At 34.5% G+C, this 13,347-nt stretch overlaps 1 protein-coding gene across 2 annotated transcripts in view; it reads left to right on the top strand.

The window, feature by feature from the left end:
- Positions 1–13,347, top strand: part of LOC143230687 (protein-L-isoaspartate(D-aspartate) O-methyltransferase-like) — a 44,192-nt gene that overhangs the window by 20,509 nt on the left and 10,336 nt on the right. The window lies entirely within an intron of this gene.

The raw sequence follows: 13,347 nt of genomic DNA, 5'->3' as shown, positions 1-13,347 counted from the left end.
AATACACTCCTATAAAATTTGTTTAGAAGTAACTTTTAGTTTGTCAAGTGTTTGATCTATCAAGTCCCATATTTGTGCAATTAGGTTGAGATTGGGGCTCTGTGGCAGTTGTTGCATCATTTGAATGACACTAGTAGTTCTTTCTTAGGTAAGTAATTTCTGCATTGGTTGGATGAGTGTTTTGGGTCATTATCCTCTTGGTAGTAGAATCCTTTGCAACTAATATACAAACCACTGAGTACACCATGAAAGATTACTATTATATAGTACTTGTGCTGGTCCATTGTTCCATCTTTTTTGCCAATATCTTCTGTCACCCCAACAGAAAAACACTCCCAAACCATCACACTGCCTCCCCTTTATAACTGCCACACAACCACACATTCCATTCTCATTGAGTCTTCTTAACATTGTAGTTCTGGACAATTTTCTGTCATTTTGTACATAGTCATTTATCTCATGCTTGAGATCAGTGGCAGTCTTCCTTCTGTTCCATAGGCTGCATAATTAACAATACTTAACATCAGTATCATTGAGTTCAGATGTTTTGCCTCTTTCTTTCCTGTTTTTGAAGTTTACTTTCTTGGTCTCTGGAACTAAGGTGTGTTTGAGGAGCATTTCAAATATCCAGCAATATGTTGAAGAGTCCATCCAGCATCATGTGAAGCTCTTATGCAGACCTTTTGTTCTACTGACAATTCTCTATGTATTTCAGGCCATGGAAAGACAACTCTTAATGTATAGTGTTAAACACTGTTTATATGAAGGTTTATTTATGGAGCATTATTAAATTGATTTCTTCCAACATATACTGATACCATATATTACCTTTTTCGTAAATTCTTTCTATACAGTTTAAGACACTGTATGGGGTACTGTGACAGTTATTTCAGACCATAAATTTGTTCAGTATGTTCATTCAAGTAGAACCATTGTGACATACCTTTGGAAGAAGTATATGGGAATTCTAAAGAATTATGAGTATTCTCACCCTGGCTCATTCATTCATCAAAAGTGATCAGTAAAGCATTACCATAATGTTGACATTTACATTATGTAATGGCATGGAAATAGTGACAAAATATTCTCTTGTTCTAACACTTTTGCACAGTACTGTATATACAAACCATGTCACACATAAAACTATGAAGAACACATCTACAAGTTTCACTTCACAGATATTCTTAGTATAGATAAACTGCATAATAATAAACTCTGAAACAACATTTTCAATGGGAGAACTAAGAGATGCTAAAAGGGAATGACCTAAGACATTGAGCAACTAAAAAATTGGTGAGTTAGTAATACTGCATAACCAGTTTATATGCCAGCCTTAAATAAGCATTCATTTGCATGTATGTGTGAGAAAGTATGAACATTTTAGATGAACATAAAATGTTCACTTGTCTAAGCTAAAATGGAAAAGAGACATACCACAGACATCATTATATTGTTTAAAATATATGAAATAAAAATAATATTTTGAGATAACTGTTAAAAAAAGGTAAACAAACTTCAACAAAAGAGTAATTATTTACCTGTATGTCATTTAGGCAAATCGTCACAAAGATGTTTTTGCTAACTTGAGGATAATCTTTAGTGCAGCAATTGCTTGGTTGGACTGAAAAATACACTACTGTTAGATTCAAGCAACAATTGTTAATACTGGACATATTGAATCTGAATGATGTAGTGTTGATGTTGTTGCAGTAATGAAGTAGATAGTTGTAACTTTTTATGTCTTCTTTTGCTTTGACTATTATTTCTCTGTGGCTCAGTGCATTTATTCCATCTATTAGAAAATAACACAACACAGTGAAACTTTGTAGAATGGACAGCAACTGCCTGTTGTAGAGACACAAATGTAGAGGACAACGTTTTGAAAGTCTTCCAACTTTCGTCTTCAGATCAATGTGTGTGTGTGTGTGTATGATTGGTCTTTTATAGTGGCCTCATGGATTGTGGAGAGCATGTTATGACTGGTTGGATTATTACTGTTTCTGATTGGAGAAATTTCCTGTAGATTTAACCAATGTTAGCCACATGTTACTTATCTCTAATTCAGAATTTCTGTTCAGTGAAGGTTTAAATGTTAATATAAAATGATTTTTTGATTTTTCTTGTCTTCCATAATTTGTCTGTGTCAATAATTCTAGTTTTATTCCAGTCTATTCTTTGTGCAGTTGTCGTGGTGTGCTCTGCAATGGCTGAATTTTGTGTTTTTATGAGTCTTGTACTATTTTTATGTTCTTTTATTCTTGTCACAATTTTTCTTCCCATTTCTCCAATGTATATTTCATTGTAGGAATACTGAATTTCATAGATGATGTTTTTGAGATTTTATTTGGTAGATTACTGTTTGTTGTTTACCAGAATAGACCTTAAGGTATTGTAGGATTTCCACTGGACTTTTGTGTTGAAGTTCATGGCTATGCATTTGAGTATTTCACAGAAATTTTGCAGGTATGGAAGATAAATGGTGGTAGTGGTGGTGACTTTCTGATCTTTTCTTTCTGTCGTGGTCTTCTTCAAGGAGTTTTTGATGAAGGAGGAGGTGCAACCATTCTGTTCAGAACTCTCTACGATTTTGTGATGTTCTGCTTTGATGGGTGTCTTATTGCAAATGTTTTCTGTTCTCTTGTTTAGGCATTGGATTATACCATGTTTTATTGAGGTTGGATGATAGGACTGGAAGTGTAGGTATCTGTTTATGTGGGTGGATTTTCTGTATACAGTTGTGGTGATTTGTCTTGCTTGTTTGCTGATGAGTATGTCAAGAAATAGTAAGCTGTTTGTTTTGTTCCTCTATTTCCATGGTGTAAGGGATTCTTTTGTCTATAGAACTGAGATTTTCTAAGAAGGCTGGTAAGTTTTCGTGACTGTGTGGCCAAATAATTAAGTTGCTGTCAACATAACATAGGTTATGTTAGATTATGTAGAAACTTGGTTTTATAGGTGTGCATGAAAAGGCTCTTTCTTCAAAGTCTTCCATGAAAATATCTGCTAGGATTGGAGAGAGTGGTGATTCCATGGCTAGACCATCTGTTTGTTTGTAGGATTCCTCGTTGTATTGGGAATAGGGTGACTGTAGGCAAATAGCTGTTAGTTCCATAATGGCATCTATTTTCATATCTGTTCTGTGTGGTAGAGAGTTGTCATTCAGCAGTCATTGTCTGGTGATGTGGAGGGTTTCTGAGGTTGGAACATTGGTAAATAGGTCTGTGATGTCAAAACTGACCAGAATATCCTGGAATTTGATGTGTAGCTTTTAGAGTTGTCCTGTGAAATCAAAACTGAACATCACTAAACATGAATGCAGCACAATGAACTGTCTAAAACAAGACAACAACTTCAAGATTCTACCAGCAAATGAAGGAAACAGTATAGTCATCCTAGACGTCAACGATTATGGCATAAAGATCAAACAGTTACTAGACAAACACCAATATAAAAAGATCATCAATGATCCTACAGAAAAGACAGAGAGACTCATCAATAGAACACTGAACAAACTAAAGAAACAAGGCTTAATCAATGAAAAGCTAGCCAAAGATTTAAGATCCAATAAAAATTTTCCTCCTCAGTTCTACGGACTGCCTAAGGTACACAAACCTAATATACCTTGATGTCAACTGGCTACCGGCTTAGTACCTATCTTATCTCCATTTTAAGGAAACATTGAACATCACGTACAAAACTCAACAGATTGTTCTACCACACAGAACAGGTATGAAAATATTTACTGTAAGACATCCACTGAAGCAGAATACCAAAAGATTATAGAGAATTTTAAACAGAATGTTTATAACTCTTCATTAAAAACTTCTTGAAGAAGGCCATGACAGAAATAAAAGATCAGAATGTCACTACCATCATTTACCTTCCATACCTGCAAAATTTCAGCAAAAAACTCCAAAGCATAGCCAAGAAATTCAACATAGAAGTCTGGTGGAAATTGTACAATACCTTAAAATCCATTTTGGTAAACAACAAACAGTGACCTACCAAATATAATCTCAAAAACGTCATCTATGAAATTCTGTGTTCCTGCAACAAAGCATACATTGGGGAAACAGGAAGAAAACTCGAAACAAGAATAAAAGAACATAAAGATAGTACAAGACTCACGAAAACACAAAATTCAGCCATTGCAGAGCATGCCACATCAACCAGACACAGAATAAACTGGGAGAAAACTAGAATCATTGACACAGATGAATTCTGGAAGACAAGAAAAATCAAAGAATCATTTTATATTAACACTATTAACCCTTTACTAAATAGAGATTCTGGATTAGAGGTGAGTAACCTGTGATAACCATTGGTTGAATCTACAGAAACAGTGATAATCCAACCAATCATAACATGCTCTCCACAATCCACCAGGATACTATAAAAGACCAACAACACCTTACACACACATGCTGACCTGAAGACGAAAGTTGGAAGACTTTTGAAACATTGTCCTCTACACTTGTGTCTCCACAACAGGCAGTTGCTGTCCATTCTACAAAGTTTCATCATGAATTCTCTGCCTAAAAAAATCTATCAAAGAACACAACACTGTAATGTATATTTGCACTGAATATATGGCTTTGTAGTGAAATTATATATACTTCAAACACTTGTATCTAGTTTTCTATTATTATTCACAATAAGTATTTCTGACATGTTCCAAGCTGCCAGAGGTGATAATTTGGAATTTATATAAGGCTTCATATCTGTTTAAAATCTTTTATATGTAGTCCAACAAATTTAACATTGTAAATCATTAATTTATCTGCATCAGAAAGAGAAGCATGACTAGATGGCTTGGATCATGTCAGAAATACTTGTAGTAAAAAATAATAGAAAACTTGGATCATGTCAGAAATACTTGTAGTAAAAAATAATAGAAAACTTGGATCATGTCAGAAATACTTGTAGTAAAAAATAATAGAAAACTTGGATCATGTCAGAAATACTTGTAGTGAATAGTAATAGAAAACTAGATACAAGTGTTTGAAGTATGTATAATTCCACTACAAAACCATATAAAATACAGATTATAGATATATACACAAATATAAAAGAATAGAAAATTAGAGGCATCAATGAAAAATACGTGAACTACTTATCTTCTCTAACGATAACTTATGGGGCATCACAGAACCTTTTGATCCATCAAAGATGTTCTAACTCACAACATCCTTAAATAAACAGAAGCTTCATCACTAAATCTAGTACTTACCTTATCCTTTCCAAATATTTATCAGCTCTTTTATTGAACTCCTGCAAAATTGCAGACTCTGCCATTCTGTATGACAATTATCATCCTATTGGAGAAATACATGCCTCAAATGGAGATTTGTCTGACTTTTCCAGATTCAAAATTTATTTCCTCTTATTTTTTCCTTAGAAATCAAAGGAAACAAAAGAAAATGAAATATTTTCTGTAATTTTTTAGTGTTTTATTATTATTTTTAACTAAAAAATTTGAAGGTCGTGGGTTCAAATGCCTGTCCTACCAAACATGCTTGCTCTTTCAGCCATGGGAGCATCATAATGTGAAGTTTTATCTTACTATTCATTGGTAAAAGAGTAGCCCAAGAGCTGGCAGTGGGTGGTGATAACTAGCTGCCTTCCCTCTAATCTTTCACTGCTAAATTGGGGCTGGCTCAAAGATAGCCCTCATGTAATTTTACAAGAAATTTAAAAAATGCAATTATTATTTCACATAAAATGTTGAAATTAAAGTACCATCTTAGCCAAAATATGTGTATATATTGTAAGAAATAAGATCGTTATTATTTAGATGGAATACAAATGCACTTAGCACTGTCAAACTGAAAAATGTATGTTATTTTAAATATCTACATATGTAACTCGTATAATGAAACAGGTTCTATGAACTTTATAACTGATTTATTAGAATAACAAATAATTTTATCAGACACATGTACAAAGGTGTGTAGGTAAGCATTTCACCGATCACAACATAACCTTACCAAAACATATACAATGTCAAAGTATAACATCAAGTTATTATAAATAGCATCTATAACCTTATATCAGTTCATATTACACATTCAGTACTTGGTTAGTCCTCCTCATGCTCTAATAACCTCCACAAGGTGAAGTTGCATGCTGTCAATGAGATTATTAATGTGATTCATTGTGATTTCATCCCATCTTGCCACTAGATGGTGCTATAATAGCTATTTAGGATCATGGCTAGTATCTTTCTGGCTCAGTTCTGCCTAACATTTCCCATGTGATTACAAATTGGAAACTTTGTTGGCCACAGCAATCTTGTAATTTTCTTCTGGTTGAGATAATCCTATAAAATATGTGCAATGTGGGCTGTAGTATTTTCATGTCTTCTATCCTGGTATTGTATATAGACACCTTACTTTTTCTTAACAAAGGGTTCACTGATAGTTTTCTCTGTACTACGATCATTACAGATACTTTGAGCATTCTTCTCTTACCTAGTTGATTTTTGTAAAAAAAGAAATGTTTTCATTGGGCAAGCCAATATGTGACATGGATTTGACTTATTATCTCTGGCATAGATGCAAATCAGGTTGCTCATATCTCACATCATATCCAGCATTACTCAACAGTTGGAGAGTGGAGAAGTCATCCTCAGTTGAGACTGTTATTAATCTTATTTGTAGTATGATGGAGACATACAATACTTTATTGACCAGTTGGATGCTGGTTGGACTCTCTGACACATAAATTGCTGTAGACCTGTTCTGGATGCAGTGTAGTTCCCTCATTAGGGTAGCAGTCTTCTATTGGCACATCTATTATCTGTACAGACATTTTCTATATGGATAATACCCTCATTGCCCTCCCCCTCACTTTATCAGTGCAGGATTTTAACTGTTTTGGAATTTAACATTTTTGTAAATCAAACTTGCCTTCTCTCACACACTCTTGCCCCTTCCTTTCCACCAAGAGCCAGTGTTAAAGACTGCAGAATGGGTTAGTCTTGAAGAAATGATAGTATTATCCTAATGAAGTGTTTATATATAGTACCAGGATAGAGGGTGCATTGACATAGGTAAAGAGTATCATGTGACAGATATCACCAAGGGCAATTAAGTGGGGAATAAAAGACTGAGGAAGGCACTTGGATGGGAAAACTAAGAAAGAAAAAAGTTAGTGAATAAATTTTTTATTTCTAAAAAGTAAGTGGAATTGAAACTGGTTGCCAAATAAAATAAAGTATGTTCACAGAAATCTATCCACCTAGTATTGAAAAATAAGTATGTTATTTCTATCACCACAAATATCTTGCTCATTTAAAAAAGGTAATTGGGGACTAATTTTGTTAGTCTAATCATCAGTATAAAATAAATTCAGTGACCCAAGTTTTTTTTAAAATGAAATTCATTTATATAAGTTATAATAACAGTCTCCATGCTGACAATATTATGAGTAGTTCAGTCACCAAGCTTTACAACTAATATATTATTTCACTCACTAATGTAACTTAATGAGGTAAAATTAATGAATTAATTGATTTGTTGAATTATCCTAATGATGTAAAATTAATAAAAAATTAATTGAATCAACAAGTGAAAGTAGTTATAATGTGTGTTCAATAATTTGTTTTGATGCAGTTTTGCATACTCATATTGGTAGTATGACAGATTTTATCTGTTAAGAATGTAGCACCATAGAAAACAAGAAGGAAATGTAGTAATTGTTTCATTTTGTGGTGGTTTAAAAGTTTGTTTGGATGGATGATTCCTTTAAAATTGATTGTAGAAAAGCACTTATTAATTTTCTTTCTGGTTTTGATATGAACTTAGTTGGATCAAGTAGTAATGAGTGGGCTATGGAAGATTTGAATGCAATATCTTGTTTGTACCCAACTCACAAATACAAGTTTGCAAATAAATGAGCATATGTGCTGTACAATATTACCTTTAGTGTGCAGGAAAATGCCTTTTGTATATTGCAGTGAAGCAAACTGTATTAAAAATATGAGGTTTTTATACAAGGTAACAAAGGTTTTATTATTGATGTGCATGTCTGTTTTATAAGAGAGAAAGTATTATTTATAACAAAAAGATATATATGGAACTATTAATGATAATATACTTACTGATAATTATTATGCACCCCTTAGAGCAGTGGGGTAACAGAAATAAATTACATATTACTAAATCACAATAGTCCATTATACTGTGTTGTTTAACTTACATTTTTAAATGTATATGGAAGTTATTTTATACAAGTAACAGGAATTGGATGGTAATTAATATTTTAAAAATATTTTTTTCATATACAGTTGGTTTGAATATTGGATATAATTTTGAATTTTCACCACCACTTTCAAAACTACAATTTTGACTAGTTACCATTTGGTTTTTAGTCATTAATTTCCATTAGTTTTACAAGAAATTTTTGTTAAAACTCCATTTAATTTTTTTTTAAAATGCAAAGCTCTGTTTCTCCTTAGTTTGTATACTCAACTCACTGTATACAACAAATTAAGTTAAACAGTTAGCTGTAACCATTTTGTTAACTATTGCAGATGTTATGATTATATATAAACAACTGAAGTTATCAGCATCAGAAGTTTATATAATTACAGAATATATTTCAAAAAGCAGGTGCCAATTTGATTGCCATCAAGTCATACAAATTGAAATATAAATCCAGTTATAACACATCAAAACTATATATTTTATTATTATGAATGTATTGTGTTTTTTAACTACTGAATTATTTTCCTAAAATGCACCAAAAGCACTTCACTTTTAAAAACTTTTCCAGGATAAGCATCCATTAAACCTTCCTAACAGAGTATCTGCACTTTCTGAAATATTATTTTCATTTACTGAGTAACATTTTGCTATATAGAAAGTTATTAGGTATGCAGAATATCTAAATGTTTATTTTTATTGGTTTATCTTACACCCAGTTTCATTGCTAGTTATGTACCATTTCTGCAATATTACATTTGTGTAAGAAGGGAATGTACCAGTGTGTCGTGTTTTTGATACAGTACTTCTTCCTCTCACAAGATTAGCTGTTCTCATCCAGTGCTGCCCTCTATGTTTCAGGTTCTTTTCTTTACACATGCCACACACCTTCTACTCCTACCTGTTGGAATCAAATGATTCTACTATGTTTCTTATGTAAATCATCATGTGTCATTTCTCCACTAAAAGGAGCATGACATATGTGACTTTTGTGACTCTCTCTTTATACATCTATCAAATTATCACTTCTCATTTGGTAACACTTATGCTTGAATGTGTTCCTTTTTTCTTTAAGTTTCACATTGATCTTTAGTATACTTATGAAGTAGTCTTCCTTTTCACTTCTAGTCTCTATTAAGACTGTTTCTTAACTTTGCTTTAATTCCAGGTTATTATATGTGTGTTACTTATACTTTTAATTATTGGTTGTCTCTTCCTCTTTATGGATTCCAAAATTTGTGTTCCAACTTTGAGGTCACAACACATGTGACTAGTGTTATATCTCAGGCTGCCAGCAACCCAGTGAGGGATTTATCCATGTTTATTCACCAGAAGATTGAACATTAAATGGGTTAACCTCTGCCTCTAAACCTTGCCCCATATTTTTGTGAACAAGATGAGCCTGTTCCAGTGGATGAAGACTTAGATTGCCTATTTACATCTCCCTTTTTTGCAATTCCTTCTCAGTTAAGCCTGAAATATTTCCTTTAAATTGTGCCCTTCTTTGCTACATGAGACCAATCATTCCATCCCTACTTGTTTTACCCCTTCCAAAATATTTGAGTATATGCTGACCAATTAGCCTCAAAATTAAGTGATGGTATTAGCATGACTTGCCTCCTCATGGGCTTCATATCAATTTGCCCTTGCAGACTGTCCTTTTCTGGACCAGCAATTGCTATGTTCCATTTGCCTGTTTGGGAAGCAGCCCCTGAATCTCCTGTCAGTCTGATCTGTGCCAAATTTTCGTACCATCATCTTACATTCTCAACTTTTATGGTATCTCTCTACTATCTTTTATCTCAATGAGGCTCTCCACTGAAATCTTAAGAGATTTTCTGGGAACATCATCTCCTTTCTTTCCTTTGCATTGACTTGTTTGTCATCTTTCGGATTTGGCTTTACATGTGGTTTTTCTGTTGTTGGCACCTTCTAGGTCATGATGCAGCCTTAACTTATGTTTGTTTACTCTCATCTTATTTTTGGGACTTATGTATGGCCCCATTTCTGTGGTGATACCTCTTCAATACAATCCCTGAGTCTTTGGAATCCTGGGTTGTATCAATACAATAATAGTCTACTCTGTTCAACTTTGTTTCCCATATGTTTCAGTCAGAGCCCAATATGGCACCTGTTACCATTTCCCTTTCTTCTCCTTTCCAGCCATTACCTGTCCCTTTTTCTTTGTCATCCATAATGTCACTGTTTCCCCTTGGTTGTTTACATATGCAATCCCTTCAATGGCTCTTCACAATCAATGGAATCTTGCTCAGGATCCCTTGTCAGCTCCCATTACCCTTCATTCTACTTTGATGGACAACTTACATTAGTGTTGGACAAGACCCATGTATCAGCAGGCATTCATTTCACTTTCTATTCTTTGTCCGAATTTACATATTTTCATACATTCATCCCTTCAGGGCTGGGGCACATGGATCAATCACCAGGAGGCTTCAGGTCATTGCTTATTAGTGCCCTCAAGCTTCTCATGGTACACCAGGCTTTGAATTACTTCCTTCCTCTTACCAGACATTAGCTGAATGTGATTCATTCCAACAATTCTATGGTAGTAGCACATACCAATCACCAAGGCATCACCCAGTCAAGAAATCTTTGTTTTTAACTTTGGATTTACTATATTAGGTCCACATGCACCACATTCATCTTATTTGGTGCTTTCAATCTTGTAGTAGATCTTTTTTTCCCACCCAGATCAAATATATGATGGAATTGTCTCTAGATCCCCTCATTTCCCAGTGACTTTGCAGTTAATGAGATTTTTTCACATACTTGTATATTCCACATACCTCAATCACAAGTTACCTGTCTTTAGGTCCTCAATACCTCATCTTCAGGCTTTAGCTATCAATGCCTTCAGCCAGGGTTGGTCCACAAATTTCTTTATGTTTGTCCTCCTACCTGATTACTTCATTGGGTGATCTCACTGCATGTTGAGTCTTTCTGGTTTCTTCATTTTGACTAGCTTAGCCATGATTCCTATAGTTACAACAACTGCAACAATTCCCCTCAGTACCTCTTCATTTGTCTTTTTCCTTTTTTCATCCACCCTGATTGCAAGTTCTACATACAGTCATTCACACCCTTCATTTTTATGCCTGGTTTTCACTTTGTCCTTGAAGAGGAGATCAGGCTTCTTCCATCAAGTAACTTTCCTTTTAGCTCATACCATACGTCCTTCAATGGAGGTGTATCAGCACAAGTGCAAAGTGTACCACAGTTGGTCTGCAACTCAGGGATTTCCCACTGAATGACTTACTGTGGCTTAAGTGGCAGAGTTTCACACATGGTTTTGTGATTAGGGGTCTTCAGTCTTCTTGCTCTAGGGTTGCCTTATCCCATAACTTTTATTTTTGCTAATACCATTGAGTTTTTGCTTCCCCTGTACTTACCATCTTAATGTGTTCTGTCTGAACTCATCATCCTCCAGATAGTACATTCTTCTGGACTGGGATATTAACATGATCCTTCATTCCCTCAATTTACCTCTGTTTGAACCACATTCTTCATGCTCCATGTCTCACCTTTCTCTTAAAATGCATCTCCTTCTCTTAGCCTGTGGATGTTGAATGTCTGATTTGTTTGCCATTGATGATTCACATACACTTTACCATACCACTCAACCTGTCTCCTCATTTATCTAGATTGTTCTTTCATCTTAAAGGCTTCAATGGCTTTGGAGTGTAACTTTTCATTTTTGCTTATTTCTCTTCCTTTTATTTTACATCTTTATCATCATTTTAATCTGAACATATTTTTGTGTAGTTTGTACTTGTCATTGCTATATTACCTACATGGCTTCCTTCCATGATACTCATTCCCAATTCTTTCTCTATTCAGGATCTTTCCTTCTTTTTACCCTCGTCAGTTGGGTTAAAACTTTTAATTAGATTGGCTTATTCTTTCTTGTCTTCTTTCTGAATTTGTTCCATTTGTCTTCAACCAGATTCAACACTTCATCTTTTCCCTTGCATCTCATCTTCATTGGCCATTGGAAGAAGTTCTACAGTTAGGCACATGGGCTACACTTAATACATTCATCTCCCATTATCTACACCATTTCTTCTTTGGGTTTTTTGTCTTCCACCTGTAGTCATTCTTCAGGCTTCAGTGTGACTTTCAATGAGTGAGTTTATATTCACATTTTTTATTTTTCTTTCAGGGGCTCTTGCTTTGTTTACTCATTATATGAATCCCACTCTGTAGTGAGTGGTACCTGTCCAGATATTCATCAACTTGAAATTTGCACTGTACAGCCATGTTAACTTGTGCTTCATCTTCCATGGCTTCAAAGTACAAACTGTTGAGATGGGATGTTCCACCAGGTAGCTTGTAAGTGAATAACTTCACTATATAAAGGCTTCATAAACTCACCCATTTTGGACCATACCACCCATAGACTGCATGGGTAAAGCAGAAGAGAATAGTTACCCTATGTTGAATAAATTGGTATGATCTGCTTTTTAAAACAGGGTTTAATTGTCACCCATTATACTGTCTCAGATAATTACATTCCTCAGGACCCTCCTCTGCAATCTCATGCTCCTTTCTTCTAGTAGAGTGTAAACGTCTTTACCACTTTCATGTTCGAAGCCACTGAGGTGGTCGACTGTGGAGGCACTCTCCTGAATGGGTTTCACACAAAGATAGCTATAACCATTCAGTCCACAATAGGAAGGTGGTGTCCTCTGGATGGAGATTACATGTTGTCCTTCAATATGCAGTATACATTCCCAAAGGAATGAGACATCAAATTACAGTTAGCTATATTGATTGGGAGCTCTTATCCTACTCCTGTATGGATGTCGGTATCCTATGACTAGGTTTAGGAGTTAGAGCACATTCAATCAACATAAGTCCTTATACATGTACATGGTTGTCTATATTCCTCTTGATCGTACTCCTTCTGTGTTATGAGTCAGTGGAAGCAAAGGGGACTGTTTTGGTTCTGTCATTTTTGCTATCTCCTTTTGTATCTTATTCCAGTGATGTTATTGCTTTTCAAATGGTTCAGGTCAGTTTCATTGTTATGGGAATTGATTTATATTATAAAGACATCCTTTTAGTACTGGATGTCAGGTCCAAAGATGAAAGCTAACATGCTTTATGCTCAGGAGTTAGAGTG

The sequence above is a fragment of the Tachypleus tridentatus genome, chromosome 10 (genome assembly GCF_004210375.1).
Source record: "Tachypleus tridentatus isolate NWPU-2018 chromosome 10, ASM421037v1, whole genome shotgun sequence".
Lineage (NCBI taxonomy): Eukaryota > Metazoa > Arthropoda > Merostomata > Xiphosura > Limulidae > Tachypleus > Tachypleus tridentatus.
Note: the sequence above shows the minus strand (reverse complement) of the source record. Positions and strands in the feature narration are given on the sequence as shown.